This window comes from Chaetura pelagica, unplaced genomic scaffold, assembly GCF_000747805.2.
Source record: "Chaetura pelagica isolate M959 unplaced genomic scaffold, ChaPel_1.0 scaffold70, whole genome shotgun sequence".
Taxonomy (NCBI): Eukaryota; Metazoa; Chordata; class Aves; order Apodiformes; family Apodidae; genus Chaetura; species Chaetura pelagica.
The window spans coordinates 5,694,780-5,705,885 of NW_009952265.1; positions in this window are offsets into that span (position 1 = coordinate 5,694,780).

Consider the following 11,106-nt stretch of genomic DNA (forward strand, 5'->3'; position numbering starts at 1 on the left):
CCCATTTTCCTGTCATATATATAGTCATGTGATTTTTTTTAAAAAAGAGGAAAATGATATGAACTTGGGCACAATGGACCATGTTGTCAAAAATATTCAGTTGTCAAAAATGCAGATGGCATAAAAGCACAGAAACAGATCAGTTATTGGAGTTTTTTTAATAGGAGCTATTGTGTGGATTTAAAACATTTATTAGGTGCTTAAAAATATGGGTGCATAGCCAGTAAGCTCCTCAAAGATACTTGAATATTTCTTGAAAATCCAGTTTATCTTGACAGTTAGGTACTTAATACCTTGAGAGACATAGTGCAATGTCTGAGACAGAAATAAGTGTTCTCCCACAGAAACAGTGGTTAAAAAGGAAAACAGCAAGGTATCTGAGCAGGGAAAGCTCCCTGAAGTCTTGTCCTTTTCCTATAAAAAACAAAAGAAAACCAAACCAAACCAAACCAACAACAAAAAACTCCCAACAAAACAAATTTTTTAAAAAAATGAAAAACTACTGAGCAGTGCCTGAAAATATTCTGTAAAGATTTTGTGTATTTGAAGTTTCTGGGCTACAAGTGCATTCTTTACTAATGAAATGGCACCACTAAGGGAATTAAAAATGGTGATTAAGACTGGTTACAAGCTACCTGGCCAATATCAAGTGTTTAGATAGAGGCAGACACTGTCTTTCGCTTCCTGAGCAGTTCTCAAAGAGACAGTGAGAGAAAACTTGAAATTCAGGAAATGCTTAGTACTACTATGACTGTTTCCTCCTTCTGCCCACTCTGTTTCTGCCCCTTTTTTCCTGTATGAGTAATGGTATTTTGGTTTGAATACAAAGCCCCTTTGCAATGGATAGAATCAGCGTTCATAATAAACTCATCTCTTATTGCTAGGCAACACTGAGCAATGTGAATTTGTCACTTATGTTTGGTGCAACTTTCGATTTCACCTCCAACTGTAACAATATAGCCTGCTATATTTTAGATGCCACTGTGGTTGGATGCCATCCCAGGAAAGATGTGAACTACTACTGACAGGGAGTGAATGACTGGCAATGGGCATAAGCAGTTTTTGATTCCTAAACCCTGACATAAAATTAATTGTTAGATTTATTCTTCTATGAAACTCATACTTCATGATTCCTTCTTACTGACTGCCTTTTAGAAAAGGCAAATGGAACATAAAAAAATCCAAAGAGGCAATTTTTTTTGTCTGTTTACCTTTTTTTCATATGGCATTTGCTCTGTTCCTATTTTTCTGCATTGGCTGTCTTCTCGAGGGGCAATTATACATAAAATTTAGATCTTAAGTACCCTCAATCAAGGGAATATCCTTGTTTCTAAGGCATATCAAATTACTTGTTTGAATACATATGTTCCTTATGTTAAGAAATTAAGGTTCGGATTACAATAGATGTGGAGCAACTCTTACACATTATTGAATACCCTTCACCCCCAACACCAGCAGCTTTTAATGAGCTCAGATTATTGCAGAATGAATACTGTTGTTACAATTTTTTTATCTGAAACAAACGCCCTCACTCAAGATACAGTAAGTTCTATGCTATTACATGCTATCTAGGCTTTTTTTTTATTAGAGGACCGGAATTTTGTTTTTAAAATTTGAGTGTGTTTGTCTAAACTGGCTACTAGGTCTCTGCTCTTTGGTCTTGGAAGAATTAGGTCTGTTCGGGGGCAAAAAAGGAAAAACTAAAAACTGATACTTTTTTACCACCTTTGTCTGAAATACAGGTAGAAAGAGGGACAAAATTATACTTCAACTAAAATACAAATCTTCTAAAAATCATCATCATTATCAACAGTCATTTATCTAAATGTTTCAAAACATTTCATGACCATATCCACAACAAAAATATGCCAGACAACTGAGAATCCTAGTAATATTTTAGTCTTTGCATATATTCACTGAGTGAAAACAAAAGGAATTTCTGTAACTGTATGAATGAACCATGGCATGTACGTGTTCTTTTAAGAAAGGCCAAGGGTGCAGTTCTATTTTCTTAGCTCTGCTTTCATATTTATGTGTCTCATTTCCAGCTCATTGCTGATGCCTTAGTTGCACTATCCATCAACACTTTTATCCTCCTTGTTCCTCAAAAAGAACATAAAATCCTTTTTTATGTGGTGGTAATATTATTGCAAATAAAAGCAAATACCAAAATCTTTATTAGTCTGCCAAAATAATAAACTATTTAATAAAAGCATGCTGTAAAAATAAGGTCATTTGCATCACTCAAGTTTCTAGTAGGAAATACTGAGAATTATTGGTCAAAAAGTACAAACTGACAGCAATTATTTCTGTTGTTGATCTAATACTGCCTGAAAATGGGTTTAAAAATACACTGAAGCTTTGGAAGTTCACTGTCTTTAAATGCTTGTTTGCAATGCTCTTGCAAAGGAGCCTGGGAGAATAAAATTTTTCAAAGCTTTGCTTTTTTACCAATCTTCTCCATAATGGAAGAAGAAGAGACTGGATCTTTACTGCAAAGCTCATAGAAAGCTTCTGACTCTCATATTGCCACAAGATTTATCATCAAATATTTATCTTTTTTATATTCTATATTAATTGTATTTGGTTAGGAGTTGTGTCATTAGCTATATTATTATTATTTTACTTTTAAATTTTGCATTCTTGTAGACAGATCAATGCAAAGCTTTTATTTAAGCAGTTTGTTAAATGTTTAAAGTTAGTCAAAATATGCTTTTAAAATAATGTATCTAATGTCTGACCCTTTTTTCTTGTTGTACTACAAACCTGACCATTATTTTCTCCCTACAATTTCTCTCCCCATCTGGCAGTTCTGCAAATATGTTACTAATAGGGCACAGAAAAATCAGTTGCCGTGGTGAGATTTAAACTGATGTCTCTGCATACTTCCCCAGAAGAACCTTCATACAAATATTAAAAAAAAAAAAAAAAAAGCTAATCTTACAAGTTTCTAAGATTCTAAATGGTCTTATTCATCAGACTTGAAGTATTTATTTCAGTTGTCATAATCTGAATGTTAGGGACTGATCTTTGGAACAACTGAGCTAAAAGATTCCTGAAAAGCCTCTTTGTTTTATATTTACTACAATGGTGTTTTCTATCTTATGTGGTTGTAAACCTCTATGAATCTCAAAATACTTTACAAGGTATAGCTATGCTCATTTTACAGACAGAGAAACTGAAAGAGCAGCTGAAGTCACATGAATGATCATGCAACAATCAACAAGTTATTGACCAGAGAATAAAATTCCAAGATTTGTATCAGTGATGCTATCCCAGTATTTTTGGGCTCTACTGCCTCTGCATATTCAGCACAATAGAGATTACACCACTTATTTAGATGATGAGACCTGTATAAAGATGAAATATTTAAAAAATACGTTATATATATTGAAATGAGTACTTCACAGAGCCTTGTTAGTATATTTGATCCTGCTTTAAGCCATAAACCAGCCAGGAGTTACTCTCCTTCCTTCACAGACTGCAGACTGCTGAAAGCTGATTTAATGTTTCTACAAAATAGCATTTAGAATGTCATGTCATGTGTGCAGCACAGATAAAAGCATATTTGTTAGAACAGCATTTTTAAAAAATATTATTCTGAAAGTGTAGGTATTTGGTATTTGTATATATTAATAGGCTCAGTAACTACACATTTTTGTCTTGCTAACACCTGAGCTGGGTTACACATTCTGGTAAAGTTACCCACATGTAGCTACATCAGTAGTTTCCAAAGTTCACTTGTTTGGATACTATGCACAGTAACAGCAGTCTCTGGAGTAACAGCTCCCAGCCATATGCAGAAAAAGCAGGAAAGTGTTCAAGTCTTAAGATGACTGTACAGTTGCAATACAGAACATGTACAACAGTTTCAGAATACTCCATTAATCAGCAGTATGGTTTAAATTAAAAGCACTTGCATTGTATGTGCTTGGTATTTATTAGGATTGCTATGCTATGTATACAAACTGCAGATAGGATTTTAAAAGACTTAGATAATTGTATGAATGTTAATTAGAGCTTTGTCTATTCAGGCTAAGATATTTAATAATCCACTACCAAATAATATTTTTCAGAAGATTGTATGTAAGACTCAGCAGATTTGCACAAGTCTTTTAAGGATTACTTCTGAGCTCAGTTTCTTAGGTACAATATAATTAAGTAAATTGCCAACAGTGAAACAAATCAAATGGAAGATTTCTGTAGACAATAATTTTTTAATTAAAATATAAGAGATTCTAAAAATTCCTTTCATAAAAAAAAAAAAAAAAAGGAAAAAATAAAGAAAAAGACAGCTGTCCCTCTGGGTTAATGGTAAAGGTGACTATGGCCAGAAAATCTGTAAAATGAATCCATGATTCACAACCTGGCCTTTCAAGTAAATCTCTGCAGTTGGATGGTAAATTTTTGCTCCTGTATCAGCTCTTAGTCTTGAAGTTGTAACAATTCTGTAATGTTATTGCAGTAATACAAGGACTGCAAAACTGATTTAAAAAAAATAATAATCATAGATCAGGTATCCTGCTTTTTGTCTTTGCCTCATTTCTCAGGCATTACAGAACTAATGGGACAACTAGAGAAGATCTTTTTGTTCAGAACGAGATCTTATCAATACAGTAATCAGAAATATCTTTCAGACTCTTGCAAAGTATTTATTTACTTCAAAGCTTGAACAACATCAAAGAAAGCGTACAGACAAAGCAGTGTTGGAAAGGAAGTAACATGCCCTGATTTTTAGCACTTGCCCACTTGTCACTCTTAAACTCTCATCTGCCTTTCAAATGTAGAGAAATCTAATTTTTATGCATACTGTATGCTTGTACAGACAATTTCCTCATTTCAGGGTATGTCGAGCTTGGTAAAGGCTTTTGTACTTTTCCTTAACCTGTTTCAGAAATAGCACTGTCACCATTTGTCTCAGTAATGCACAGGGTGATGGAAATTGACATTTTTCTACATGGAAATGAAAAGAATATTAGTTTTTTTCAAAGAGTAGATCCTCTCTTCCCCTCCAGTTAGATTTGAATTTGGTCACTTCAGGGTTTACTGTGTAGGGTGATTTTAAGCAATGGTCCCTGTGGTTGCAGGCTCTATCACCTAATAATTGACCATGACAGGAATTATATGTCCAAAGCCAAGGGGTAGAGTGAATAGCATATGTCAGGGTCAATTATAAGGTGGAAGACCCTGCAACAAAAAAGACTGCACTGATTAGAGCATGATGTTGACATGGGAGCTGATGTTTCAGTGTTATTTCAAAGGGCACTGTCACAACCACCCTCCCTTGAGGTCTCAAAAGCAGAGGTGGATTATGTCAGTGGTTTCTACTACATATGATGTAATAAAGTTCAACAGGACATTCAAAGTTACAATTGATTTGTTGTTTTTTTCAGTGATAAAATGCTTTCTCTGTGTCATTCAAAATTAAACTTGCTACTTTGCTAATGAGGTCAAAACAGCTCCATTCTTACTAGATTAAGTCTCTCTTGAAAAATATGACTGTAAGATAAAAAGAGTACTAAATGTGACACATTTAAAAACTGTTTTGATTATTGAAGTTATTAACATTATTTGTACTGGCAAAATTGAACAGAATAGGGACAGCAGAATAGAGAGAAAATAGTTCATTTTATTACTTAAAGCTGTGTTATAAATATTTTATGGAATGGGAAGATTTTTCAGTGAAATAAATGGGCCAAAAAAGCTGCTGTTTGCCTATTCCCCTGAAACTTCAGCAGCTTTAACCTACTCAAATGTCCTTAATCAGAAATATTTAGTGAGAAATGATCCCAAGTTATATACTATCATAGCAAGATGCTATAGTCCAATTTTAGATTTTCATTGCACCATTTACATTTTCTGACTCTTTTATTTGAAAGCTGTTTGTCTAAATTCCTGAATCTTGCTATAAATATCCCAGTAATTTCTGCCTACAGGATCCCAGTGGTTTAGCTCATGATGATGGAGAAGATACTGTAGCTTAACCTCATTAACTGAATATCTAATTTCTCTCTGTTCTCATGGGTACCACATTTTTCCTGGGTGTTTTGCAGCCACCAAATAGATGGCTAGCTCCCAATAAATTAAAGCCTATAGTGTTAGACTCAAAGTTGTTCTATGATGAACACATTACAAGGATGATTGAGTCTAAAAGATCTTTTTCTTCTCCTCTAGAATGGTTAACAGGAGACCACAGTCTCAAACATACTGAAATGCTCCAAGATTCCCATCTTCAGAGTCTTCCTCAGCATTTATATAGCTTTACAGGAAACATGTCTTTAGGTAACAGGGACTTGGTTTTGGATCCCGCACATGCACTCACCTCTGATCTACATTTGTTTCAATATAATATTAGAATAGTCCTCACATTTGTTTTGTATTTAAAACTTACACAACTTTAAAAATGGAAATGTTTATTTCTAAAAAAATCATTTTTTTTTTTCTTTATAAGTGAGAAGAAGATAGAAGGATCTAAAAGTTCTTTAACGTGTAAATCCAACATCCACACTTAACTTCTCCTTTGCAATCAAAGTAGGTATATGTAGAATAGAAACTCCTTTGGTGCTACAGGCTTCTGGTTAGCTGGAGGTGACCAGCATTTTTTTTGTCCCCTTGAAAATATTGAAACACTTAATATGGAGAAAAATACATTAAAATCCCATGGACTGAGCTGAACAGTAGAAAAGGTAAATGAAGGATTTTGCCAGTCAAATGTGACAGTTTCTCTTGGTGGTAATTACTGTAGTGCTTTTACTAATAAAGTTAGAATTTCAAACACTGAAAACAGATATAGTCAAATGAAAAAGCTTTTCAGCTGCCAGTGAACATTAATTTTTAGCTTGTGCTAGTGCCTGCTGGATATGGAAACACACTGGTCATTCCGACCTTTTAAGGTTAATTTTACACTTTTTATTTATGAAGATTGGTACACTGCATAATGAAAATTAAGTTAATCAGAAGCTTAGAAAAACTGGCATCATGTAAGGACCATTACCCATCAGCCAATAACATCTATAATGCTATCTAAGTCTAAATTTGTTTCTGCTGCAATGGTTAATAAATACAGGTCTAAGAAACTTCCTAAATGCTAAACAGAAGGTAAAGTTGCTGGACTTAATAGCTCTGCAGAACTTGTCATGAAAATGACAAGCCTTGTCAGAACCAGAAACTGTAGGATTAGCTTTATATATATTTCTAGTTATATGGGGCACTTAAGAGCAAGAAGCTCATAGGTCTGATAACTCATCCTTCATATACAGCATTGATCACTGAGGCCATATCTGTGTGAATGGCTGGAGATAGACGTGAAGTCACTGTATGCCTATTTCTGTCTAAAAAGAGGGGAACAGTGTGACAAGGGGTTCAAGCTAATCTTTGTGGCTTGCATTATCTTGGGCATAATGCACTGTGAGCACGGATAGTGCATGCTATCCTCTTTATATCTGGCGAGCTTGAAATGAAGACAGAATTACCTTTAGTTCTTCTATACCCAGATGGGGAGATACACCGCTGGAGAAATTCCTTTCATTCAGATTTTAGTAGTATGTCAATTCATTTCATGCTTCCAAACCAAAAAGTTTCTTCACAAAATTGAATTCCAGTATATCTCATGGAAGAGTTGATATCTACTTTACTGTGAAGTGAAAATTTGGGGAAGTTGTCAATGACAGGCAGCTAAAGGAACCCTGCATCCAGTTTCTTAGTTAAAAAAGACAGAAGTATCCTCCTGTAAAATCTCAAGTCATTTTTCTGTATTACATAAATAACTTTGGGTATTAACAGCAGCAAAATATCTGCCACCTGTTTGATAAGGCAAACACCTCTGCCTGCAGGGGAGTCAGAACAGGACACCCTAAGGAGTGGCAAGAGCGGCACATTGCCAGCTACACCCATGAAAACAGTAACATTCCTGTTTCAGACATGGCACAGTAAGCAAAGGAGGAGATGATTTTCAAAATCTTTGTTTCAAAATGGAAATATTCCTCCAACATTACATTTGCTTTATATATGCAATAGTCTGTTACTTAGTGGTGATTATAATAGGGAATCTTTTAATTAAGAACTTCAGCAGTTCACCTTTAACTGCCAATCACTGGATAATTGGTTCTTTTTAGGCACTGCAGCTCAGGTACAGTAAAGTGACTGTTTCTCAGAATAACTTACTGAAAGTAAGTTATTTTTGGAACTCATTTGTAAGAGAACTTAATTAACTATTCCAGATCGTTAGGGATACTGCACTGCATTTTTAAATCCTTTGACAGGTTCCTCCAGTTATATTAATTCATTATAATTATTTTCAAGTTTCTAGGCAGAAAAGGGTGAGAAAGAAGCACTGAGCCATTGCAGGCTTTCTGTACAAACCAACTACTGCTTTCCTGAGAAAAAAGGCAGCTTTGGTGAATTTTGTCGTTTCAGCAGCTGAAGAAGTAAAGCACAATGTCTTGAGGCAATCAGCTTGAAAGATGATGCACTGCCTTTTGTCCACTATTGTATGGCAGAAACTTTTAAGAGCAGTGACACTACACTAGAGCCATTTCATCAGGTGAGCGAGAGTGAACAGATTTTCTCACTGAATATATTAAAATAATTTGAAATTCGCATCTTTTTTGAGTTAAATACAGATATATATTTTTTTGAAACCTCACTTTACTAATTCAATTTTGACATATCTCACAAATTCTGGGAGCCAAATTCCACTTTTTTATTTTTGTAAATAACGACTGATGTCTACATCAAATGGAAGCAAAAGATCCAAATGAAGCAGACTTTGGTCCTGCAGTGTCACATGTAACTTCTACTTCAAACGATTGACTTCTAAGTGGAAATTTGTTTTGGAAAGCTGTAAGACCACATGCAATAAAACCATCTGCTGAAAAAACAGCCACATCGTATCAGAATAGATTAAGAAGAGCAGACCTCTGAAAGAACAGGGGACTTCAGAATTATTCTCTTTTCCAGATCGTCTGACAGTGCTACTTAGAGAGCTTTACAAGTCTTTTGAGTATTTGCTAAAAAGCTGTGTGATTAAAGCTTGCTTTTATGGCCTCTTCATTTTCCAAAGCAGCAGAATAACTTATGTACATGATTTTTAGACTTTCCATGTATCATTGCTAAGCATCATAAATGTTCACAACTACTAACAGAATTTTTATTTTTGTGATAACAAAAAATAGAAACATTTCATTTAAACCTAGAGAAGAGAGGCGATGTATGATAAAATACATCTTCTCTTCCTTTTTTTTTTTTTTCCAATAAATCAGATACCTTAATTCTGCCATTTTTACAGTTCCTCAGAGATGTGGTTATTTTCTGTTACTTCATGTTCTGGTAGTTCATGTTCATTTAGTTACTTTATTCCTGTTCAGTATTGCTTTACTCAATTTAGTAATCTCTGCTAAAACCTAGGAGTACTCTGGATTTACAGTTTTAATTAAAAAAGTCCTCCATTACCTTTCTGAGCCAAAAAAAGAAGCCACCACCCCCTACCAAAATCTCTGCCCTTTCACCAGAATTTGACATCTAAGTAACCCTCTTCCAGATAATTCATATCTTGAAGAGCAGAAAAAGCTTTCTAACAGTGATGCATTAAGTCCTTGCCACTAAGCTAGAAGGAAATCTAACTGTCCGGAAAGTAATCCCAATATAAGTCAAATATTTTGTCTCATAACTGCTGGCCTGTAATGGCCAAAGGATGAAATGAGAATTTACTTTTTAAGACATGTGCTTTCTGTAATTATTTCTATGGAGAAAAATCCATGTTGTGATTACTACCTCTTCATGACTACTTTTAAAAAATGTTTTATGATTGTCACTTCTCAGAAGTGTAGTTAGGAAGGCATTATTACCTTGTATCTCCCCGTAATTATCCACTTCTATTTTACAAGTTCCAGTGAAAAATCATGTGCAGACTTGAATAATCCAAAAACAAAACAACAAAACAAAGGTCTTTCTGTTTCATGAGCTGTATATAAAAACAATATACATTTTTGTTTCACTAGGCTTTTATTTTGTTACATTTATTGCTAGAAACAAAATGCTGTTACAATATTTTATTCTCTATTTTCTTTCATCTTTTTTCTTGCTGGGAACTTCAGACCCAACAATTTGTGTGCAAGAATCTTTCAGAGGCTTGCACAAAGCCTGAATGGTATAGAATGTTATATGGTGGTCTATATGTCATAGGGGATTGATAAATTAGCACTCATCACATATAATGCACTTCATACCAGCCCTGAGGAACAAAGCTTTTTATGTTAGTTGCATCAGTTGCTGCAACTCAATTCATAGGAACCATAGATCAGTGTGCATGGTCCTGCCAATTTACAGGTTAGGTCACGGACACCAGTGCTAGCACCGCAGATGAAGACACTGACTGAGCCAGGCAGCACAGAGGCTCACCTGGACGCTTCTCCCTGCTGATCTCGCACACCAAGCTCCAGCGAGGGTGAGCAACCAACAGCACACAAGTTATTTTCTGTTCCCATTTTGGACCCTCAGGCCCTTTGCATCAAAGCCTGGACAGTCACAAAATCGTTGTGGTTGGAAACGACTTCTAAGATTCTGAGTTCAACTGTGGAGAAAGTGGTGGGCTCTCAGACCGCTGCCCAAAACACTGCCACAATACCCCCAGAAGTGTTATATCTGGTGGTCTAAGGTTCTTTAAAAGTTATTCTAACAATACAGTTTCGCTGGTGGACCCCCCAGTTTTTTTCTGTGACTTAGGAGAATAAAATTGTGTTAGGCTTTAGGGACTGGGCATGCTTCCCATTGATTCAGCCCACACACCTGTAGTGAAGTGTGTCCTATACGTTAACAGTGGGATTGCTCAGAAAATGGGCCCAAACAGGAGATCACATGACAAGGTTAGATTTTGCGTCTGTGCAAGTGGTCATTTTGGGTTCGCAGGCAAGTGCTGAGGCCTTCAGCGACGCAGCCGGGAGGTCTGCTCTTCTCTTCCTCACTGCTCGTCTCCCGCTCCAACACCTCGACAGGCACTGCTCCGAAACACTGCGCCCACTCGGAAGGGGTCTCCTTCAGCAGCCCGCCAGAGGGACGCCGGGCCGGGCCGAGGGACCGCCGCTCTTCAGCTCACCGTTTCGCAGCCGG